Here is a 10,418-nt window from a genome sequence, read left to right as displayed (position 1 = left end):
AGGTATATAACGGCGTTTGTCGCGGCGTTGTCAAAGAAAACGCCACTAAATTTGTACATATTGCGGCGTTTATATCCAAAACGCCACTAAATTATAACATTAACGGCGTTTTTCAATAAATGCCGCTAAAACTCATACTTTAGTGTCGTTTATTTGACAAACGCCGCCATAGAATAGTTTTTTTGTGACGTTTTTAAATAAACGCCCAATATGGTACATATATCTTAATGTTTTTAGACAAACGCCGCTAAAACCTAGTACTTTAGTGTCGGTTTTAAACAAACGCTACTAAAACGTAATACTTTAATGGCGTTTTAAGCAAAAACGCCGCTAAATACTCGTATTTTAGTGGCGTTTTCCAATAAACGCCGCTAAAACATAATACTTTAGTGGTGATTTTTTGAATAAACACCGCAATTTAACAGTACATTAGTGGCATTTCTATTTACAACCGCCGCAAATGTACAATTTCTAAGTCCCACCCCTTTAACCTTTTTCATTTTTCACCTTCATCTATTTTTTCATTCTCACCATTTACCCAAACCCATCTACTGGTAGTTGCTGAAGAGTGCTTCATCTCAGTTTCTCCCATGTTCCCATAGTCAACACTCTCTCTCGAAACCAAATCTCTTTTCTCATTTGACGATCTAAAGTTTTCGAATTGTTTTCTGTGTTTTCTCTCCTTTGTTAATCACCCCAACATCATTCGCCTTCTCCACGTTTTACAGGTTTGTCTGTTTATCTAGGTTTTTATTTATTTATTTTTTCATTCTAACAGTCGTGATTTCTGGAATACCCATTTGAAATATCTCTTGAACCCAGCGGTTTGATGGATTAACAGTTCAATTTCAGTCCAACAGTCGTGATTTCATCCATATCTTTATTGGGTTCTTCTTTGTGCGTGTTTTGTTTTGATTTTCTTTTCTTTCCTCTGCGTTCTGAGGCTTGTTCAATCAAATATTGGGTCAGTTCCTTCCATATTGAACCAAACTGCTACTTCCACTAAACCTTTCTCTCTCTCCTTCTCATCTCCAAGGTTAGTTTATATATTAGTTTATGCCGATCAATTTTGTATAGCTGAAGACTAAAAGTGAACGTAAAATCTTTTACTTTTAAAATCAAATTAGGGTTCACCGGTAGTGTTTACAAACGGGACCATGCGTTAATAACACTAGATAGTCATGTTAGTAACCCTGGGAGCATATTTAATCGCACTGGAAATGGGTTCGTGATGTATCTGGCAAAATGCTGTGGAAGTGTTTCGACCTCCCTTCTTTTTGGTTGCATAGAATTCTTTAATTCTTTTAAGAAAACTAAATTAGGGTTTTGCCCGATTCTATGTTTATGGTTAAGGGATGAATATGATAAGAATATGAAATGAAATGTTTGTTGTTTCTTCTATGCCGTTCTTCATTTCTTCTAATGTTCCTATTATGTTCCTCTGATGCACCTATTTCTCTTAGTTCGTTACAGTTTATAACCTTAGGAATTGTGAAATTCTCAGTAATATCCTGTTAATGTAAAAGTTAATTGACCTTTTGTGGTGTTGATAGGTAGAACAATGCTGAAAGTGAAGACGAACCGTGTAAAATATCCAGAAGGATGGGAATTGATTGAACCGACGCTCCATGAGCTACAAGAAAAGATGAGAGAAGCTATTGTTGAGCAAACAAACAAATATTAAGTTATTAAAATACGTTTTGGGAATTTGGCATTTCATTGATTTTCTGGAATTGATGGTGTCACAGATAATTAGACAAAATTGGTTTATGGTTTCATAATTAAATAATATGTCAATTTTCTAGTACTGCAAAGCAAATCCATCTAGCATATTTTGATCAATTATTGATTCATTTCATATCAGGGGTTGGTTTTTCTGTTTGAAACCTCAGAGATCATTTTATGTGCTGAATGTGTGCTTAGATATAGATGGACATATATACGTGCATTACATACATTCATATATCAGACACATTTGTATAGTCCCTTTGTTTTCTTATCTCCTGTGCTTGGTCTTTCCGAGTTTTAAATTTCCTCTTATTGTGGCAGATTTTTATTGTTTATATGTTTTATTTATTGCAGCCGGGATATGAACGTTTATGTTGGTTACGTTGCATGCAACCAAGGGATCACAACTTCGCTACAACTTGTGTCTGCCATGTTCCGAAGCACTTGAGGGAAGAAAAGGTTATTGAATGCGTTCACTGTGGATGCAAAGGTTGTGCAAGTGGAGATTAGATTTGCCTTTTCTTTCAGCACCTTCTTATTTGATGTTAAAAGGAGGAGTTTTAAAGTATTATTGTTGTCTCGCTGCTCTTAAATTTCTGCTAACTTTCCTTTCCCTGTTGTTGCTCTGAACCTGAAACTTCGCCATTAAACCTGTGTCCTGGTTTTGGATATGTTTTTGTGTGGCTATTAATGGTTTATAAGATCGTGGATTAACTAACTTGCAGACCTGCAAGGACGAGTCAAAAAATGACAGTGCTTTTCAACTAATTGATGCATGATGAGTGTTTTTTTCCTGTAGGAAGAGTAAACATTGTCATAGATCTTGATTGGTCTGATGTTTGGTGTTTCGGTTGATTTGGACAAGTCATATAGCATGAATTTGGTAGGTTTATCTTCATAAAATAGATAATAATAGTTATATTAAAGCATTTCAGTTTAATAAGTCCAGCATTTGCTTTATGAGTTTATTGGGATTTTATTTTCAGGGAACTCTCGCTGATGACCGACTCAATATATATGTCCCTTGGAGAAATACCAGTGACATGGAAAATGAATGGGTTGAACAGGATGAACCAGGGGTTTACATCACTATTAGAACACTTCCAGGCAGCACTCGAGAGCTTAGACGTGTCCGATTCAGGTTTGCAATTTGTTTGACATAGAAGATTGATGGATTATAGGACAAACTGTTAACATAGTCTTACAGTAACATCCAACTAGGTGACAACTTTTGCTTGGTTCGTGTCTTTAGAATATGGGAATAGAAGCCAAATGGTTAATTTCATCCTATGTTTTCACTGCTTGTTATTAGCTGGTTGCTCCATCTTCTTGGCCATAAAGTTAGCTTTAAACAATTCCATTCCCCTACAAGATTTAGTTTGGTTCCAGTGGGGTGTAAACAGCTTCCCTAGTGCATACGGAGTCGGTGAATGATCGAAACACCCAATGGTTCTAACCCTTATGTTGCTCGTTTGACTCATGATGCTGCAATGTTAGCTTAATATCTAAATCAAGGATCATGTTACAGCGATAACATTATTTTTGTTTCTTTGAATGTATGATGCAGCCGAGAAAGGTTTGGAGAAATGCATGCAAGGATGTGGTGGGAAGCAAACCGAGCCAGGATACAAGAACAATTCCATTGCTTGTCACTTGCATATGTTGGGCCCTATGGCTTGTACTTCAGGTACCTTTCCTCATTTTCTTCTACATTTTGGTATTACGGTAATACTTTCTTATATTATTTCATGAGTAATGTATACTAGCTTTAAAAAGTAAAAAGAAAACGATTCTTATGATTTGTTAGTTTTTTCCCTTTCCCCTAGTTGTTTGGATGATGTCATTATTGGGTTCCTGGCATCCTTTTTAGGTTTTCTGTTTTTTCCTTGCATATTTGTTTTATTTTCTAGTTGGTTGTTAATCATTAAGCTCAGAGTTGTTTAATGTTAATTGTTCAAGAGATGTTAAGTTTGCAGTTGTGATAGGATTAGTTTTTATGAATGTTAAAATGAATTGTTAATAAAATGTGATTACAATGTTGTTCATTGATGGTTTCACTATGTCCATAACTCTAAGTTTCATGCTTCCTAAGGGGATTCAACTTGATGATGCATTGCAACTGTAAAATGTTTTCTTTTTCTTTGTTGTAATTGGTTTTTCTCTGTAAAATGTTTTCTTTGTTCTTTACAACTGTCTGTGTCTTCCAGTTGTATTTAAGGCGACACCTCTAGAAAAATGGGTATGTTCTTATGTTTATGATTTTGTTGTTCTTTAATGTTATGTGACATGTCCTGACTAATTTGATTATGTTCCACCTTTCAGCAAGGCCACGCAGTTCACTGGATGTCAAGTTTATTGGATAATGCTATATGTTAAAATTTTAAATTTGGGTAACAAAAAAGTAGAAAACAACATTTGAAAAAGTATTTTTAATTCGTGGTGTTTTTATAAAAAACGATGCTATAGATCTGATCTTTTGCGTCGTTTGTTCCAAAAATGCTACTATAGATCTGACTTTTTGTGGCGTTTGTATCCAAAAACGTCGCTATAGATATGACAGTTTGCAGTGTTTGTTCCAAAAACACAGCTATAGATCTGACCTTTTGCGACGTTTGTTCCAAAAACGCCTCTATAGATATTGACCTTTTGCTGCGTTTGTTCCAAAAACGCCGTTATAGATCTTGACTTATTGCGGTGTTTTTCGTTCTCAAACGCCGCTAACTTTAGCGGCACAGGTATGGCCGGCGTTTCTTGTGGCATTTTTCCTATCGCCGCAAGCGCTTTTAGCGGCGCTTAAAAACGCCGCTATATGACTCAAAAAACACCGCTAAAACTCTATTTTGTTGTTTGGTTGTGTTAGGTTGTGTTAGATTTTTTTAGTATTAGATGCTCTTCAATAGAATTGTTATTGTCGTTTTTTATCAATATTATCTCCAACATTATTAATATTAACGTGTATAAATTAGGTAATTTTTTTAATAATATATCTCAGTCCGTCATTTTAAGAAGGCCAGAGGAACCTCACCTTTACCGATAGATCTTTGTGAATCGATTTACATCTTGGGAAAATCTTATTTAGTATATGTAGACACTTATTTTCGTCTGGGACTTCAAGGGTTTTTATTTCATTGTATAGTATATATGATAATATATATATATAATAATTTTAAAAATATATAATATATATAGTTTTTGAAAATATATAATATAGTTTTTGGAAACAGTTTTTTGAAAACATATTTTTGAAAACATATTTATATATATAGATTTTTAAAATGCATTTTGAAAGCGTATATAATATATATAGTCTTTGAAAACATATTGTTTTTGAAATATAATATATATTATATAATTTTTAATATACACATATTATTAGTATTAGTATTTTATTTTTCATTTTCCTATCTATTTTTTACTTTTATTTTATTTTATTTATTTATTTTTATTTAGGTCCAATAAAAGAGTCTAAAAGTTCAGAGGAAATGTCTAAATCCGGGAAACACAGCAACATTCCCACCTGACCCAGTGGACCAGCTGCCAAGCCCAACAAAAGAAGCTCATCTGTCTGACCTAGCAGAGGTTAGGGTTACATAAACCCTAAAGTAACAAGAGCATCGCAAGCCTGGCGGCTAGCAAACGCATATTGGCCAACGAAGGAAACGGTACGTGCTAAACCAGAGGAAAATCACGAAAATTTGGGAACAACTATTTCTCGTACGTGAAGCAACAACCTGAACGAATCGGAAAACAAGGAAACAACCCCGAGATACTAAAAAATAACCACCGGCGGGAGGGCCTATATAAACCCGAAAACCATCAAAGTGAGAAAGACATCGCCTATGCAACCAAAGCAGGCAAGCAAAAACAAGCAATCGAAACTGTAACATCCCAAACTATGGGTTAGTGACTTAATTGTAAAGTTTCAGAATTTGGTGATTAAAGTAGAAGAATGAATTAGTTCAATGATTTATCTGAAAATAAATCCTAAAAGTTGTTAGTAAGATTAGAGAATGATTCATGATGTTGAATGATATTCCGATGTGTTTTCAATTGTATACTTAGTTAACTCATAGAATGAATGTATCGAAATAGTTAAAAGCGTTATGAGCACCCAAGCTCAAGGGTGAATTTGAGGAAGGCTCTGTTGTTACAGACCTTTGGATAAATGATATGAAGATAATGCTAGAAGATGTTCATTTCTCCATAATGGAGAAATTAAATTTGAGAAGTTTGTTATTATGTGGATAAGATGGAATATGGTGAACGAGTGTCACCATAAGAACGTTAAAAGATTAAATGAATTAGTGAGAATTTGTAAAAGAGTTCAAGGATAAGTGCATCAGTGACAAGTGTATAAGGTATATGAAGCCAGAGATTATGAGTTTGAAACGAAGGGATAATATTGGGTATAAGCAAGAGTGTGGATATGATTAAGAGAATTGGTGCTTCATAGAGTTCAGTACCATCAAAGAGAGTCAGACTGACTCAATTAGTATGGTCTGGTACTGAAAGATTAAACAATGATTTAATTGATAATAAACCAAGGTTAAAGACAACCTTTGTGAATTAGATTAAAAGTTCTGTTAGAGTTATGAAAATTGAAGCGAGAAAAGTATTATAAAGGGGTGAGATGAGTATTGAGATTTGGTAATTGTTGAAATAATTCCAATTGCAAAGAATGTATGTGAATGGTTAGATGAAGGCTTTCGCTTTAGATTCGAAGAATCGATGTTGATTAACAGAGTTAGGAAGTTGGAGTATATTAAGTTAAAGGATTAGAAGCTGATGAAGGAAAATACAATTATAAGAGATAGTAAAGAATGAGTAAAAGTTTTGGATTGTGGTGAATTAATTAGAAAATGAGGAAAGAAATCAATTGATTGATTTTTGATTTTGAGTGATAAGAATTGATGTTACTGTCTACAGGATAAGTAACATTATATGAATTTTAGAAAGGTCAAAGGAAAATGCATAATCGAATGAGAGAAAAGACAACAATGGATTGATATTACTGGTTATTGTTTATATGATAAGCAACAAAAGATGAATGTATAAACGAAAAAGATAGTTGGAAAACTAAAGGATTGAAAAGTAAGTGTCTGATGATGACAAGAAAGAATAAGTCAGGGAAGCAACATAAGAACATTAGAAGATATGTTCTTATCAAAATGTGCAGTGAAAATTCGAGGACGAATTTCTTATAAGGAGGGGAGAGTTGTAACATCCCAAACTATGGGTAGTGACTTAATTGTAAAGTTTCAGAATTGGTGATTAAGTAGAAGAATAAATTAGTTCAATGATTATCTGAAAATAAATCGTAAAAGTTGTTAGTAATATTAAAGGATTTTAAGGGCAAAGTGGTCATTTGACTTGGAAAGATAAGATAATGATATATGGGATAAGATTAAGAGATTTCTCCAGAAACTCTCTTTTCTTCTTCTTCTTCCTCTCCTCCCGTATCTCCAAGCTCAAAGGTGAGTATTCTACTTAGTTAATTATTTGTTAAGTTTAAGATTGGGTTTTGATCATTAGATGATAACTAAGCTTAAGGAAAGCTTAAGTTATCTTAAGATCAAAAGATAAAAGAGATAGAGAAGATTAAAGATTAGAGGTTCTTGAATGAAATATGGGAATAGAGTTCATAACAAGAATTGAAAGTTGGATTTGACTTGTTATCAATCTAAGTAAGAGATATGAAGTAATAGAATTGGATTTGAAACATATTGCAAAATTGATGTAATTATTGAATTACATATGGAAGATAGGATTTTGAGGTTTAAGATGAAATAAATGAATATAGATTGGCTTAAGTATGTGTACTAGAGTTAAGAATGAAAAAAGGGATGATATATGAAGTGTTTGAGAGGAAATGAAGTAATTTTCGTGCTGAAAAATGATTTCTGGGTTAGGGGGAATCGGTACTCATTCAAAGGGGTACTGATACCCTCTCAAACGACAGAATTCCATAATGTCATGAGGGTATCGATACCCCCAGTAGGGAATCGATACCCCCCTAAAGGAAAATTGAAAATATGGGTTTAATAAGTTCGTTTAAGTTGATAGTATCCAACTACAAGGTGTTGGTATCTAATAATTGCCTTAAAATGTACATTTATGTAGATATTGAGCCTAAACAAGTTCCGGAATAATCAAAGGATTATAATCGAATCAAAGCCAGGCTAAGGTGAGTACAATTTAATTTATACTTATATTATTGAATAAACATTGGCTTGCGATGAGCTAGTGATGGAGTTACTATGGTAAGAAGTAACTCCTAAAATGTGATTTGATTGGTAATCTATGTGATGATTTGTGTGATTATGGGATATGTGTTAAAAGACAATGATCTAAATGACTACATGAATCATGTGGTATAAGTTATGTGATTACATGTATGCATTAATGTGATTATGAATAGGTAGAAAGGAAACAAATGATGATATAAGAATCTATTATAAGATATATGATATGAAAATATGATATGAGCTATGTGAGATATGAATATAAAATCATATGAGAAGTGAAAAGAATTACATGAAAATAGACTAAGTGATTACATGTATATGTGAAAGAAGCTATGAGCTTATATGAATATGTGATATGAATGAAGCTATATGATACGATCTATGTGATTACATGCACATATGATATATGTTATATGAAATGACATATGAATAGGCAATACGTGATACATGTGATATGATATGGAATACATGGTTACACATACATGTGGTATGTGACATAAGAGAAATGACAAGTAATGTGAACTGTTAAATGATAATGCCCATGTTATGTGATATGAGAGCTAGGGTATAGTTTGGCATGCCAAGGGTCGAGGGTTTACCTATGTTCTTCGGGACATATAGACTGTTTACATATGTTCTTCGGGACATATGGACTGTTTACCTATGTTCTTCGGGACATATGGACTGATTACCTAGGTTCTTCGGAATCTATGGACTGGTCCTTCGGGACATTGATCGAGCTGTGGTGACAGCATATGTGTGCACAACCTCAATGTACTCACATACCTTAAGTTCTCACTAGTGTACATGGGCTAATAAAGTGATTAAACAAGCATACTGAATGTGATATGTATACGATGGGTTTATAAATGGTTATCAAAGGTAACTGGTTTGAAATGTGTTACATGAACCATATGATGTTATGTGTGTTTCTTAATGATAATGATAGAGATTATGATAATGATGGTATATGTTTATGTATGCTTTATGTTATATGAAATATTATATGTTTTATATGCCTCACTAAGTCATCGACTTAGCGTGTGATTGTTTCACACGTAAGTTTGGAAAGCGAAAAGAAAAGTAAAGATGAACAAGACATGCCAGTTCTCCTTACCGAATGTCAGATCAGAAGAGAGGTGAATAATATGTATTTTTGTATATAAAGTTCTAGTTGGCATGTAATCAAAAGAATATATTGTATAAGCTCTGAATAATTTTGTAAATGTTTTGAATAATTTAAATGTTATAAAAGTTTTTAAATTACTCACTATTTTATACGAATAAATTTTTGAAAAGTCAATGTGACACTTCGGACTCGTATCCTGGTCGGATACGGGTTGGGGTGTTACAGAAACAACAAAAACGAAGCAGAAAAAGCATTCGAAATAACAAGAAAAATTGCAAAAAAATATCAAGGATTCGGTTTTTGGAACTGCACGGAGGAAAGCATGGTTGTGGAAAGCCAAAGGTCGCCGGAAATCGTAAAGGCTTGTCGAAAAAAGGTAAACCCGAGACTTTTGTTACTAGATCTACGCCGGTGGGGATATTTTGGGTGTTTGGACTTCGGTTTTTGGCTTCGAGGTGTTGAGTGGAACGTTTCGGGTAAAAAGAAAACTCCAGCCACCGCCATTTCGGGTAAAAAGAAAACTCCGGTCACCGGAGGCGGTGGCCAGAGCAGTGGATCGGGCGGCGGGCGTGGTCGTATTTTTGGCTAGCCATTGGTCGGTTAAGAGATGTTGAAGGAGAGTTGAGAGAGTTTTAAAAGGGGATGTTATAAATTTTGGAAATGGTTGAAATAATTTAATTTTGTGGTTTTTGGGCTCTATATATGGGGCTTCCTTGTAATTATAAGATTTTTAAATTATTTTCGTAATCCATGTATCTTTGATGTGTAATTCATTTTGGTCACTAGTTCCAAATTTTCCCTTGAATTTTGAATTAATTCAATTTAATATATGTTTATATTTCTTATACTTTGCAATTTGGTACCCTAACTTTTTTATTTCTTCCTGCAACTCACTTTTAGCACCAATTTGACCTCTAAATTTTGATTTATTTCAGTATAATCCTTTTTAATATTTATGTTTTTATTTAACATTTTTTTCATTTTTTATTTATTTCTTTTTATTTTTAATTTAATTTTTTATCTAACAATTATTTCATATTTTTAGGCTATTCTAAAATTCGTCAAATGTAAGTAATTCGGATCGAACTTTTAAATTTAAATTTAACTTTTAATTTTCGTAATTAAGACAACCGAGAAATCAAATTGGTACCGAAAGGCCGGTACAAGGGTACTAATCATTCCTTGACTGTAATCGACTCCCAAATCCGACTAATTTCTGGTAAAACGCATATCAGATAAATGGTAAGTTAAGGTTTCTTGTCAACCTAATTCCAAACTGATCGGTAGCGGCTCCAACAAACTCAATTCAAGTCTGA

The 10,418-nt window shown here is 33.5% G+C and overlaps 1 long non-coding RNA gene across 1 annotated transcript; it reads left to right on the top strand.

Annotated features, from left to right (window-relative positions):
• The first annotated feature begins 2,763 nt into the window (after window positions 1–2,763).
• Window positions 2,764–3,335, top strand: LOC120159713. Its single transcript, XR_005519378.1, has 2 exons — window positions 2,764–2,869; window positions 3,296–3,335. It is a non-coding gene; the product is annotated as an uncharacterized LOC120159713 (long non-coding RNA).
• The last annotated feature ends 7,083 nt before the right edge of the window (window positions 3,336–10,418 follow it).

Source organism: Hibiscus syriacus, unplaced genomic scaffold (assembly GCF_006381635.1).
Source record: "Hibiscus syriacus cultivar Baekdansim isolate YM2019G1 unplaced genomic scaffold, ASM638163v2 tig00111372_pilon, whole genome shotgun sequence".
NCBI classification, from domain to species: domain Eukaryota; kingdom Viridiplantae; phylum Streptophyta; class Magnoliopsida; order Malvales; family Malvaceae; genus Hibiscus; species Hibiscus syriacus.
This window is presented reverse-complemented; position numbering and strand designations above follow the sequence as displayed.